The sequence below is a fragment of the Heloderma suspectum genome, chromosome 4, assembly GCF_057233095.1.
Source record: "Heloderma suspectum isolate Gila_16-S chromosome 4, 16-S_ref, whole genome shotgun sequence".
NCBI lineage: Eukaryota > Metazoa > Chordata > Lepidosauria > Squamata > Helodermatidae > Heloderma > Heloderma suspectum.
In genome coordinates this window covers 296,897,664-296,909,213 of record NC_139461.1, presented here as the reverse complement: position 1 = coordinate 296,909,213, position 11,550 = coordinate 296,897,664, and positions in this window count along the sequence as shown.

The window sequence follows — 11,550 nt, the reverse complement described above, 5'->3', positions numbered from 1 at the left end:
CACAAGGACCAAACTGGATGTTACATTAAATGCGTATTTGCATGTTGGCTATTTAAATAGCAGCTGTGGCAGCCCTGATCCAGACTGGGACCCTGGTGCACATGGAGAATTTTTGTACCTTTTCCCCTGACACAGCTGCGATCCTGATGAAAATCCCCACCTGCCGCCCAAACTCCTGCTGCCACCTCAAAAACTGTTATTGGTGCCAGTAACACCTTCCCTACTGGGACAAATAGTTTTGAAGAACTGAATGTCATTGGTATTGCAGTGGGTGGGGATAGAAGGGTTTAAAAAACAACACCAACCCTCCACCCATGCTCATCATGGCCCCTGTGACTGCTATTTAAAAAACTGTAAATATATTTATTTACAGTATTTTTACCCCATTCTTCAGCCAAAAAAGGCTCCAAGAGCAGCTAAATGCAAAGGCCCATTTAATGTTTGGGGTAGTGTGATCCTAAGGCCAGCCAACATGAAACTGGCTGGAGAATTACCTGACAGTGTCACTGCTGATGAAGTGGATGCCGAGTAGGAACACTGAAAACATGGCAGTGTCCCTACTGCTAGCTGGTGAGCTCAGGGTTCTGCACTTTCCAATCCTTTAGGTCGGGGTTGGGCAACTTGCCCTCCAGATGTTTTGAACTACAACTCTCATCATCCCTCACCAATGGTTATGCTGGCTAGGGCTATGTGAGTTGCAGACTAAAACATCTGGAAGACCACAACTTGCCCACCACTGCTTTTGATAAAGGATTCCAGTCAGATAAGGGTGTCCTCATTCCATTTTCTTCTACAGAAATGTTTGTTTTGTGGTGATGAAATAAACTTGGATGGATAGATGGGTATTCTGCTTTTCTACTAAGAAAATGGCACTCAAGGTGGCATCTATCCATCTCTCAGCAGAAATTCTTTGGGTGCTTTAAAAGGTATTCAAGGGGCTCCTGACTATGCTGTTAATTTTAAAAGGCTGGGGGGGGGGGGAGAAAGGAAATGGTTACATCACGTTGGGATGGGAAATGCAAATGCAATTGTGTGCTCACTTTCAGGACATATAATTAAAAACTGTTTAAAAGTGTTTTAGGGTTTTAATTTTATGGCTGAAAGTGTATTTTTTCTGCTGCTAAGAATTCTTGTCTTTATCTTATATTGGAAGATGATTGTTTGAAAGCATGGTATTAGATACACTGTATGAGATACTCTAGTAGAGAGAAATTATATAAAATGTCTCCAGATAAATCTGTAGTTGGGGGGGGGGGAACACAGCTAAAATGATGGTGCTGGGAAGAGTGGGTGGTTTTTAAATCAATCTTTAAGTAGCAATATAATCCACTTAAGTGCTATCGTGCAAATATTTTCATTTTTTAATGTAACGTGAAAGGCGTTTAGCACTAATGAAAAGATAGATAAAAATGTTGCTAAAATGGTGCCCATTGGAAAAGTGAAGATGTGCCTAAGTGACAGTAGTTACTGATAAGCCACGCGTATTGGAAAAGATGAAAGAGTAAGTAGTAAGGTGATCTACACTTGCAAAGAATACACTACTTTTCCATCGTCAATCCCCTGCCCCCCAAATTTATTTTTCTGCAATCTGAAAAAAGATGGAAGCACGGAGAAAATAAAGAAGGAAACAACTTCATTGTAGACACACCATAAAAGTGAATGAACAAAGTGTAACTATACCAGAATAAAAATCTATTATGGAAGTGCCCCAGCAGTGGCTTCACACCTGACAGAAAAAATAATCAACATAGCAACAATTCTCCTTCCTAGCTTAGAGCATCTCCACAGCTGCTGGGTCCCTGTCCCCATCCCCCCTGCTCTTTTGCCTATTAGACTAAGATATTACAAATTCATTTTAATTCCTGTACACGTACAGTATAAGTCCAATTTTGTTTATGTGTACTGCTCTGAAAAGTAAGTTGGGACCTAGATAAATCTCCGACCTTAAGATTGCTATATTGAAATCAAAAAGTCAAAGGACAATTGGAACTGCAGCCCTGGAAATAATTATTACATTTGACTGTGTCTCTCAGGTTGAAGGATGCTTCTCTCCCTATGAGTAGTAGTCATAACTCACTGGACTTACTCATTTATAAATCTTCGCTTATTTTTATTTATTATGCAACTAGTTGTTTTCTGTGTGAGGACACCAGGGTTGATAAAAATCAATTATTACATTTTTAAAAAATGGGTTTCTTGTATTTAAATCAGATTTTGAAACTTTCTTAAAAAAATTAGCAAAAAAAGATCTGAGGTCAAAGATATAATCATTAATACTAATTATACAGCTTCTAATTATATTCTATGAATGTTAACAGCAGTTTATGGAGATGGGAGATAACATGGTCAGGCCTATTCTGCACTGCAGGTGGTGTGGAGATGTGCATGCGCTCGCGCTCTCAAGGCCAAGAGAGCCAGTGTGGTGTAGTGGCAAGAGTGTGATCCGGGTTCTAGTCCCCACTCGGCCATGGAAGCTCACTGGGTGACTTTGGGCCAGTCACAGACTCTCAGCCCAACCCACCTCACAGGGTTGTTGTTGTGAGGATAAAATGGAGAGGAGGAGGATAATGTAAGCCGCCTTGGGTTCCTTGCAAGAGGAAAAAAGGCGGGGTATAAATGCAACAAATAAATAAATAAATAAGGCCTTGCCTCTAAGAGCAAAGATAGGGAAGGTCAATGAATAGAGAATTTGGGGAGATGGAGTAGATCTGAACAAGGAGAAGTAGTCTGGGTATAAATTCAAGGGACGGGAGGGGAATAGAAAGTACAACCAAAATTGAACAGGACATATTCATGCAGTCCTGGCTCCTGAGGAAACTTCTGCTGCATGTGTCCGCCACAAAAATCCATGTGTGTGTTTTGTTGATGATGTTTGTTGAAGAAGAAAACTAACCAGAAGAATAAACCATCTTATTAGTACAATTTAAAAGCCGTGGTGGTGGTGGTGGTGGTTCTGGCACATCATAATAAAAATACCTTGATTAATTGAACAGTTGGAGCTGTTTCATCTCCTGAATGACTTCACAAGTTCATTCTGCTTTAGTACTAAAATGACTAAATTATCATCCTATTTTTTGATGAAAATTAATTGGAAAAAATTCAGAATAATTGCTTAGTGTGCACCTACCTTCTAATGAAACCTACATCTCTGAATATGTATTACGGTTATATAAAACAATAATGTACTTCTACTAAAAATGTTGATTAAATAGAATCTTCCTCACTAGTGATTTAAACTGTGATTTTAAATCATTAAAACTGAGTCCTTCAGAGAAGCAATTTAAATCATGATTTAAATCCATTTGATTTAAATCAAATTGACCCTGAAGGGCAGTGGGGTCAATTTATAATAAAGAAAGACATTAAAAAGGTTCCCAGTGCAATCCTATGCATGTTTATTCAGAAGTGAGTCCCACTGTGTTCAGTGAGATTTGTTCCCAGGAAGTGTGCACAGAGTGCAACCTTAGACACGCATCCTATGCACAGTTACCTGGAAGTAAGCCCTATTGGAGAGGGTTATTCTGAGTAAACATGCATAGGGTTATCATGTTTTATATATTTTATTTATTTATTATAATAAATAATATAAAGCAATAGTATCCAATAGAGAAACATAGAACAGAAGTTCTGTGGAGCTAACCAAATTAAAACGCCTGGTTAAATAAAACCTTTTAACAGCATGCTGGCTAATGTTTTGATATGCCAGGTTTAGCACCACAGCTTCCACGATGTGTATTTTTTATCTCTTCTTCTCAAGAGCTGTCTATAAGGAGTTTTTAAAAAGGAGTAGATGCCTTTATTTTTATTATCAATGTTCTTGGCTCCTGATTTGCAGTACCGTCTATCCCAATTTGGTGCTTCTCTAGAGAACTTACATCCTGAACTGGCAAATTGACAATTTAGAAATAAGACAAGAATTGAAGGGGGAAAAAACTTTTTATTTTATTTTTTGAGCTAGTACAGAAGTTGAATCCATAAACTATACATAATTTTTATGAACTATATATTCAAGGATTTCACCCTCAAAATCTTATTCTGCATAATTTAATAACAATAGAATGCTTACTGCAGCTCCCTGCGGAGTGCGGCCCTGACGACCTAAGAGATTTACTAACTGATGACCTGTATTTAAATCAGCATGGAACAATTATCACTCCAGGAGCTGATGAAAGCTTAGAGTCATTAGTGGGAAGAAGAGCAGAGCATTAGCAGCTCAGCTGAATATGGCTCGCATCAGAGAAGAAAGGTAGCAAATCCACAGCTATCCAAGGTATGTGCTAATCTTAAACCTTAATATATGCTTCAGATTAATAGCCACATATTCCATGTTTCTTTCCAGCATGTCATTTCTCAGTGGATGCCTAAAAAGGTGTGCTATTTTTGAGAAGAGAGTCAGTGAAGAAGCACTGAAATGATCTTTACCTTGTTAGAGCTCAGGGTGGTTTGTGGCTAATTACCATAATTATTTGCCTCCTAGTGTAGTATGTTTATGAATATACCAGTGGCTTGATGAGTATTGCTCTATCTATTCTATCTTATTAAGCACCTGAGGCAGGTGGCTAATTTCTTGTCACTGTTTAAAGGTTATTTATCATCAGGAAGGAAAAGACCTTGAAAACGTGGCTTGTCGTTTTTACCGTGTCAGGTTTCTATGAATATTAGAGGCACAATCCAGCCATAAATATCTTCTGCTTAAATCAATGGGATGTAAATGTGCTTAACTTTCACTGGATTATGTCCTAAGAAAGGTTAAGAAATTCAGAAGCATAAATCACATACCACAAAACATAACACCAGGGGGGATAGTTGAAGTTCTTCTTGTAGGTTTTTTTTAATTGCTGCCCTATACTTAGCAGAATGTAAAAAAAAAAAAAAAAAAACCAACGGTTCAGTGGTATATGGCACATTTGTATGCACAATGTTTCACGTTCAGTCACTAGCATTTATAGTTAAAAGAATATAAAATAGGAGGGCTAGAAAAGAGTCTTTCCTGAGACTTTGGGGAGGTGCTATCAATTGGAGTCAACAGATGGACCAAAGGTTTGTATATGGCACCTTCTGCACTAAATTACTCCTAAAAAATACCAGTGGGTTGAAAATGATTGAAAAGTTATTGGTGGAATTATGATATTGCTTTTCTTCTGTGGTTGCATGACATGAGTTTTATACTGCAAAATGATTTTAAAGACACACACTAATTCCCTAGAGTTCTCATTCTGTCAAGGGAAGGAGAACAGCTTCCACCAGCTACAGATGAAGGGTAGCAGACACCTGTCAAGACTAAACAGTGACCTCAGTGGGAGCTCAGTTCGTGGTGATTACGTTAAATCATTTATAAATACATCTGGGCACGGGCTGTGCCAAGACAATGCAATGGTGACATCCTGCGAGAAGAAATGTCGCATCAAGGTGTGAGGTGTTACCCTTCAGAGCCTTTTTTACTGCTGAACCACACAGCTAAATAAATCCACCTTTAAGGTCTGCTTTATCCTGTGCCTCATAATTATACTAACATATATGAATGAAGTTAATGCGCTTCTAGCAGGGTTTTCAAACCCTGAGTTCTAGAGGAGCTTTGGGTTTCTCAGCAGCTTACCACAGTTTCCTCAATGAGAATATTGGTAACGCCAAACATGTTTTCTTGAAAGGCAGTTTGCAAAGCACTCCCAAATTTTCCCTGCATGCACAGCGGCAAGGGAGCATTGGGTATGACTTAGGGGAAGTTAATTCAGGTAAACAGGACCAAATTAACATTGGTGAACTGGCTGGGAAACCAAGCCATTTTACAAGGAGAGGGAAACAGAGACAAACTGCTCCACAGATATTATATGGGAATATTTACTAAGTTATAGGGTACCCCAGGATTACTTGTGGCACAATGCCAACCTTATTTAAAATGCTGTTTCATGCTAAGGAAATATTAGAGAATGTGGGAAAGGGCACACACTCAGTTCACATGGGATGCTGGTGATGGCCTAAACGGGCTGGCTTGACATTGCATGAAGTAGGTGCATACCAAGAATGTTCCTCAGAAGCCTCTTCAGTGCACCGGGTACTGAAGGCAAATGTTCAGGGGGTGGAAGAAATAATTTGAAATTTACTGGTATGGAAAGTGGCAAAACAGAGGGCTTTTCCCACTTGGCTATATGAAAAGTTAAATGACAGGGATTCTTTCAGAAACAGGGCCTAATGTGTTCTGTTCTCTCTCTCGATCTCCCCCTTCCCTTTAGATTTAAAGTTTAAAGGTTTTATAGAGGTGTTTGGCAGGGCTTCTTCACACAGAGCTTTTATCCTGCTATTGAGATTAGTTACTAACGGAAGTTTGCAAACCCTTTAGATGACATTGTCAACCTCCAGGGCATCTCCCACACTAAATGACCTTTATTCCATTTTTTAAAAGATCAGAGATAATGAGCTATCAAATTACAGCACTTGAGTTTGGCTTGAGTTCCCTCATAAAAAAAGGAAAATATGCAATAAGAGGAGCTAGACCGCAGCGCCATCTAGCGGCTGTATAATGAAACATATCAAAGACTCAGATAAGGGGGGGAAAGGTGGGGGGAGGAAGCGCGTGAAAAGGGAGTCTGTTGTGATCCTACATTTAAAATGGAAGCAGAAACCCCATTTTAAATGCAGAATTTTAGGCTGGTGTAGAAATGCTCTTTGTTACTTGAACATACCCTTGAGCATAAAAGTCCTAATGCTATACACTGATTTACAGTTTCAAAATATGTTCAAATTCAATACTTAAACCTAATAGTTTGATTTGTGCGAGGTGTTTTTTAGTTTTTGGACTCATGGGCAGGATCCAAAGTGCCACAGTGTTTACCTCACAGACGTGGGGTTTGCAATGGCAATCCCCCCGTGCATTCCCCAAACACTGGGGCTTCTCCAGAGTGGCACCTATCAGGAGAGATAGGAGCTGCCTGCCACCATCCTATGCAACTACGGAAGCACTTTGTATGCACATCCAGGGCTCTCTGGATCTCAGTCAAGGTTTTCACGTGCTCTGTGAGCGCCAAATGGGATGGGCAAGGCAATCTAACAGTGACGATGGGGGTGGGGAGACAACTGCCACTTCCAAACTCTGCCCGCTAGCTGGCAGGGCGGGAAGTGTAGAGTGGCTTCCTTTACAGAGGATGGTCTTCTTTTCGAAGGGCTGTCAGGAGGAAACTGTCCGCTTTTTGAAAGCGTCCTCTGTTTGAAGGCCTGTCCAATCTCAAGTCGTTTAAAGATAAAGATCTGAAAGTCTCCCCCATGAGAAGGGAGAGAAGTGGGGGCCTTGAAGTTGCCCATGCACAGTTAGCCCTCAGACAGCAGAATTAGCAGGCACACAGCTCACAGGGTGAGATAAATTGTACTTTAATTATTTTTACCTTTGCATTTATACGTATAAATTTTATGCAAATCGGTGTCCCCTCTTGTCCTCTTTTTTGGGTGATAAATTTCCTCTTCTTTGGTGATGCATAAGTGGCCACCCCTGGAGGCTTCTTCTATTCCCCAACCCCGCCATTGATTCTTCTTTTTCCCTTCCGTTGACTGCAATGGGAGGGAATTAACTACACCACCTCTACAGCTGGTATAGCTTTGGGACCCATTTAGAGGCATGTTGGGTCAGGGGATGAAGGGGGCTTAGAATCTTGCAGACCCACAGCCTCCCCTGGAATGCTCCATTTTGGCCCCCACCACCAGCGGGACAGCAATGACAGTGGAGCTTTTATCGCCAAACCAGGGGGAACCCTGCCAATGGATTGCTATCCTGCTGGCAGGCCTCCCTTTCCACCAGTGGAGTAGCACTAGCATCCTGTGGTCCCTCAGCTGTGCTCCCAGAAAACATAGCATTGCACCCTTAATTGGCTTAATTTTTATTGTGGTTCTATGCTAGGAAAAAACAGTGGAGAAAAGAAATTGGAGAAATCCCAGGTGCCTATAGAAAAAGGTTTGTTGTTGTTGTTCAGTCGTTCAGTTGTGTCCGACTCTTCGTGACCCCATGGACTGTAGCACGCCAGGCCTTCCAGAAAAAGGTTTACTGTAGTTCAAGACCAGTTTGTCTGTCTTAGTGCAGTGACTACAAGATAAGCCCCTGAAGAAGGAAATCAGTATTTCCGAAACGCGTTGGGCTAATATAAAAGAACTACAATAAACCTTTTTCTATAGGCACCTGAGATTTCTCCAATTTCTTCTCTCCATTGTTTTTTCCTGTACACGTGCCTCCCCTCCTCTTTTTAACCTTCATTTTTGGGGGGTTCTATACTAGGAACACATTCCTCAGTACTTTTTTCTGAAGGTATTTTATAAGGTATTATACCAAAAACAAAACATATCAATGCATTTAGATTTTTAGAGCCTCAAATATTGTCCTTGTCAGCCTCTCTGCAAGACAAGGGGAGAACATTTATGAGCATCCCAAGTTTAACAAAGCTGAAGTAAACCTCTGCATCTCCCCCAGGTTTGAAATTTTAATCAAGGTAAAGTACTTTTTAAATTTTACAAAAAATTATTTTTTAAAAAATTAATCATACAGGCCAGAATGACTCACATGGCTTCAACTCCAGAACCAGTTTTAAATATCATTGTTCTGTACTGGAGAATGTGAAGAAGTAACAAATAGTTCCCAATGAGCATGCACAGAGTGCCATTCCCTCAGCCATAGAGCAGAAATTGAATTTTGCAACAGTTTTGAAATGTAGCTTTAAAAAAATAACTCTACATGATGCCAGCTGTAACTATCTGGCAGACATACCAATCTGAGCAGGAAAGGGGTAATTGAAATAGTTCTCATCTCCCTAAGCATTTGCCTGAGCGTTTTTAGGGTGGCATGTCCCCCAGTTTTGAAAACCAAATTAAAGGGAAGGAGCTGGGGAGCTAAATGGTTGTGCCTGGCAGATCAGGAGTGGGGCTAATGTGGTGGACAGAGCCTAGTGTTGCCCAGTGAGGGGCAGGGGAACAGCCTATCTGTGCCTGATGCCTCAGATATAAGTGCCTGATGGACATGAGGAGGGGAGAGTGAATAGAAGAACTGTACAGTCCAAGCAGATAATTGGCTGCCTCCTTGATTCTGGCTTCTGTTCCTGAAATTTCACTCCTTTCCATGGAGAGTAGACCCTGAGAAGAAAGCTGAAACCCTGAAACTTCAGGTCAAAACCTGAGACCAAGCAATCCTACAGTCTACCAGTGTGGGTTTTATGCTATGATCCTTAGGGTGCAATCCTATGCAGGTTTAGACAGAAAATGCATGCTGGCTGGGGAATGCTGGGAGTTATAGGACTTTTTTCTGTCTAAACCTGCATACAATTGTGCCCTTACAGTTGTATCCTTACAGTATCAGAGTATTGCTCTTCTTGAATCTAGAGACAACAAGTAGTAATATTGTCCATTTTATTTCCCAACCTTGTAAAATTATTACATGTCAAACAACCAAACCAGGACCTCCTTGATTGCCTTTAAAAATGACAACACATTTAGGCCTATTTGTATTTTAAGGCCTTCTTCAGGGGGTTATAAAAACATCTGCAAAAAATATTATAATAAATATTTTCTGCTAAAATTCACTGGTGACTCATGAGTCACCAGTGAATTTTAGTAGAGGATATTTATTATCAAAATTTCTGCAGACATTTTTATAACCCCCTGAAGAAGGCCTTAAAATACAAATAGCCCAAAATGCGTTGGGCTTTTTTACACATGAAATCTTTGTTTCAGCATCCTGAGAAGTTTCTCTTCTATTCGTGGGTCTATTTTGGATGCTCTCCCACTTTTGCACGTAAGAAATTACAGCATTCTTTGAAGTAACAATTATTTATATATATTTATCATGGGTCTATGTGATAGCAGAACTCCACTTCTGTGACACTCATGCTGGAAAAAGGGGGAGGCAAATTTTGCTGATTCCTCCTTCCCCTGAAGTCCTTTGTGCCTCTGAAAAGCTGTTCCAGCTGACTGGAAGACCCTCCAGAACAGTGTGGGAGGTGGTGCTGGGGCTGCAGGGGGAATTGGTGAAAATCATCTCCTTTCTCCTCCTTCACCAGTGGGAGCCAATGCTGGATCTCAGGGATAGTCCTGCTCCAACCTTATATTTCTGTTATGCTCACCAGCAAAGCTCTCTGACCAGTTTACAAAACATAAAGAATTTACAATGCCCCAATATTTGATTTTTTTTCCTGATTAAATTGGGGAAATAATAAATTTGTTGACTTCAGTAATATTATGAACTGTTTTTGAAATAATTGTTTTTTTATGTTTTCCTAGCTCTAGAAAAAACTTATGAAAATGCTAAAACCATCCTGGATGTCATAAAAACCACTAAATAATCTTCTGGATTTGTCTTATTTTGTAAGTTGGACCTCCTGACCCCCTGGATCTCTCTGGTGTTGCCTATTCTTCTTCCCTGGACCCATCAGGCCTTGAGTCTTTGACCTCCTTGGAATTTGCATCCAAATTTGTCTTTTCAGATTCCTTCGACCTCAGCCCCAGCTCATCAGAGTCTTGGGACTGCTCCAGCAATAGTGCTTCATCCTCCCTGGGTCTCTCTGCTTGTGTCTCCTTGCCTTCTCCAGAGCTCTCGAGTCCCTCCTCTTCATCCTCTCTGGACTTCTCCAGCATCTCGTCATCTGTTTCTGTAGATCTCTCCAGTCCTGCATCCTCAGGTTCCTGGGCACGCTCCAGTCTCAGCTCTTCAATCTCATTGGACATTTCTAGCATCGCCTCTTCCAGCTCTCCATGCTTTTCTAGTCTTAGCTCTACAGTCTCCTTAGACCTCTCCAGTCTTACTTCTTCAGCATCTCTGGACCTTTCTGATCCCACATCACCATCCTCTCTGGAACTCTCCAGTCACATCTTTGCAGACTTTCAGGATCTCCATTATATAGTCTCTTCACCCTCTCTAGATGTTTCTGACCTAGTCTCTTCATCTTCCTCTGGTTCATTAGACCTCACTAACATTAATGCATTAACATGTCAGTATCCCTCTGATTCTGATTCTTCAAGCTCCTTGGATATCCCTGAATTTGTATTTCCCTCATTTCTAGACACTTCCAATCTCTCTATTGAAGATGCCCCTTTTTGCACCTCTTCAATATCCCTGGAGATTTCAAACGTTGACTCTTTAACTGAACAGGAGCACTCTAATCTCACTTTTCTGGATTTTTCCAACTACACTTCCTCAACAACTTTCAGTCGCTGCAATAATCTAACCCTACCATCATCTCCAATGTATCCTTTCTAGTCTCTGTAGGATAAAGCTCCACAAATTGTTGTTGTTTTGTAGTTTGTTTCTATAACTATTGCTTTCTGGGTCAATGTTTTCTGAACAACATGGGGATTTTTTTTTTTAGCATTTCATTTATAGGGAAACTTTATCTACAACATTTACGCTGACTTAGGTATGAAATAATAACAAGGTTGTCAACTTTTTTTCTGGCAAGGCTCCTGTGTCTTTAACAGCCATGTTTGGAAGGCAGAAATTCAACACCTGAATTTTAATAGCTGCAGACACAGGAGCTGTGCCAGAAGAAAAGCTGGCAACCCTAATCTATAAAGGTGCTTTGTTAT